The following is a 3,198-nucleotide window of genomic DNA, read 5'->3' on the forward strand; positions in this document are numbered from 1 at the left end:
AGAGAGAGAGAGAGAGAGAGAGAGAGAGAGAGAGAGAGAGAGAGAGAGAATGCCCTGGGATGACAGGCAGGTTTGGGCTGCCGTGTGGGTGCTGAGATCTGAACTGAGATCTCTGTAAGAACAGAAAGCATTCTTACATGCTGAGCCATCTCTCCAACCCCACATGAAGTTCTTGGGCCACCCTTCTTTTGCAAGCACACCCAGCCCCTGTAGAAAAAAATAACCACATGCAAATTGCAACCTTCATCTCCATCAACTCCGTTGTTTCAGCCACTCACTGAGTGAATTATTACTGTCTACCTCGTTTTAAACACAGTAGCACTCCTGTTAAGACTTGGCTCTGAGTACACCCTGTACAACTACTCCTACTAAGGAACACGAAAACTCACACGAGACGGCTAGAGCTGTCCTTGCTTGTTTAAAGCAGTAGAACTTGTCATAATTATATTTAGGGAGCTAGTGCACTCTGAATATACAAAGAAAGGCAGCTCTTGATCTGAAAGAACTACCTTGAAAATTCTGAGGGGTTAATAGCTGTACAATGCAAGAATATTGTCAAAAAATTAGGGTGGCAGAATGATGACAGAAATTCTAAGGGTGAATTTAAAAAAATAAAATAGATGGGACTCTGGTTATCTTGAAGTTATTTCTCATTTCAAAGAAATAAAAGTATTGAAAAGAGTAGTTTGTTGATAAGTTCATTGGTGAAATTGTGACCACACCCTAGGAAGAAATGACACTGGCCTTGTAATGTGTTACAGTCTGAGTGTTGCTATCTTCACAATTCATGTTGAAATCTTAACTTCTACTGTAATGGAATTAAGATGCTGGGCCTTCTTTAAAAGGTCCAAAGGGTGCTTGAGTGTAAGGCACAGTGAGAATCCAGTGTTATTTTACTGAAGCCTTCATCAGAACCCTACCATGCTGACACAATTCCCAGTTTCTAAAATTGTAAGAAATAAGTTTGTACTGTTTTTAAGTTACCCAAACCATCGTCTTTTGTTCGAGTGGCTTAAATGGACCAAGGTACAAAAGAATATACAGACATGCTTAAATTAAACATTCAAGATTAATATGTTATTTTTATAAAAATGCAATTTCTTTACCTTTCTGAAGTAACTGCTAAGGCATTACTGCTGCCATCGGAGACAGTGATAACTATATCAGTAACTGTTCTTGTACAGTCCCCTGAATGTATAAGCTTTTCTCACAACTTTATGACTCACTCTACTTTTTCTTTAGTTGAGAAAAATTCCCATGTGATCTCCAGGCTCAGTTACCTGGCATACTCCAGAGTCTTGTTTTACCATATGAAATATGACCTTCATTTTGTCCTTGTTTGTATTTTTTTTCCATTTAGCCTCTACTTGTTTTGTAATATCTTAAAAATTAATATTTTATACATGTGTGGGTGTTTTGTTTGTATGTATGTCTGCATTCCATGCATGCCTGGTGCTTGGGGGGGGAGCAGAGTTGAGTAGAGTGTTAGATCCTGGAAACGGAGTTACACAAGTTCTTAGTCACGTATGGGTACTGAGAATTGAACTTGGGTCCTCTGTAAAGGAAGAACAGCCAGTGTTCTTAACTGCTGAGTCATTTCTCCACCCTCTTTACCTGGTTTTGATGTGCTTTTCTTCTGTCCTAACAGCAGAATCGTCATTGCATGTTGGGGATTCCCCAACTTTGTAGCAAAGCTTGCTTCTTACTGTAAATTTAAACACCAGTTGTTCGCTTATCTGTTGCTGGGGCTCACACAAGGCCCAAACTTGCTGCTGTCAGCCACTGGCTCCAGCTCGGTCTTACTCTGGCAGTCTGTGATGTGAAGTTGCTGAGTGTCATTGTTAAGCCATTGTTTAGTGGCTAGCATTGTATTAAAGTAATTTAGTATGGTTTCTTAACAAATTGCTATTAATTATTGAATTGGTTAAAAATATCTTTCTGGAATCTTAACCCCGTTAATGACTTACAAATGCTCTCAGTAACCAGCAAGGCCTGTGTGGAACTTCAGGAACCTATGTACGAGTAGTTGCCACAACACAGACGACAGTACAGCCATATAGAGTCCCTTAGCATTTAATGAAACATGAAATGATAATACACACCATACTTTTTTTTTATGTAGCAGCTCTACAGGTTACTAATAATGCATTTGAGAAACAGAGTCAACTCAGACAACTTTACTGTAGTGGATGCTGGATGTTTCAGAGAACACCAAAGAAAAACTGCTGAGCTCACAAAATATGTCACCTGAGTTGTGTCAATTCCAGGTTCCTTTCTACATATTCTTAAGATTTTTGACAGTTCCAAATCATAGCTACAAAAAAACCCCCCCAAAAACACAAGCATGCACATCTGAAATAGCCCATGCTTGGATTTGAAGGCACAAATTCCCATGGATGCCTCAGTGAAGAGAGAAGCAAAGGCTTGTAGAAAATTAATTGACTAATTGGAGATTCCCTGGACCCAGGTGTAGCTGATTGATCAAACTGGATGCCTGTTTCTCATTATTTTTTTTTTATCATTTTTATTTCACATTACTTGGAAGTATCAGTTGGCATCTCTGTTTTGAATATTATCTCTGACCAAAAGTTTTGATTTTCCAGTATGAAACGCAAGAGGGAAACTGGCAGAACCAATCCGTAATGTCACATTACACACTGTTCCTGAATACATATTTAAGCATTAGCAGCAGTTGTGGTGATGTGAATATAATACATGGATTTAATACATGACCAGACAGACACACCAAATTCAAATGAACAGAGGATTTTAGTGCGAAGGAGCTCAATGGTGTCCTTCAGTTACTTCTTATTTTCTTCAGGAGATTGGCCATATATACCAGGGATTCCGAGTTTTGGCTTGCAATCATGAGTTAACATTTCAATTTGAGCAGCTTACCTATCTTCTTTGTGTTTGCATGAGTATAGTCTCAGCTGGAGCACACATTGAAGTGTTCCCATTCCCTCTTCCCTGTAGTTCGGGCAGCATCCAAGGGTGTAGAACCTGGGGTAATTTGTCATGGTATCTACACACATAGGAGCGCTATTCCTCTGCTCCTGGGTTAAATGTCACACTCTTGCAGACTCTCATCAGCTCCTTCTATGTCCCATATGGAGGCAGGTGGATGGTAGCAGCAGGAGGATCATGGTCTTGATAACTGACTCTGCAATTTCTTGGCTTCTTTTTTTTTTTTTTTTT

This window comes from Microtus ochrogaster, chromosome 19 (genome assembly GCF_000317375.1).
Source record: "Microtus ochrogaster isolate Prairie Vole_2 chromosome 19, MicOch1.0, whole genome shotgun sequence".
Lineage (NCBI taxonomy): Eukaryota > Metazoa > Chordata > Mammalia > Rodentia > Cricetidae > Microtus > Microtus ochrogaster.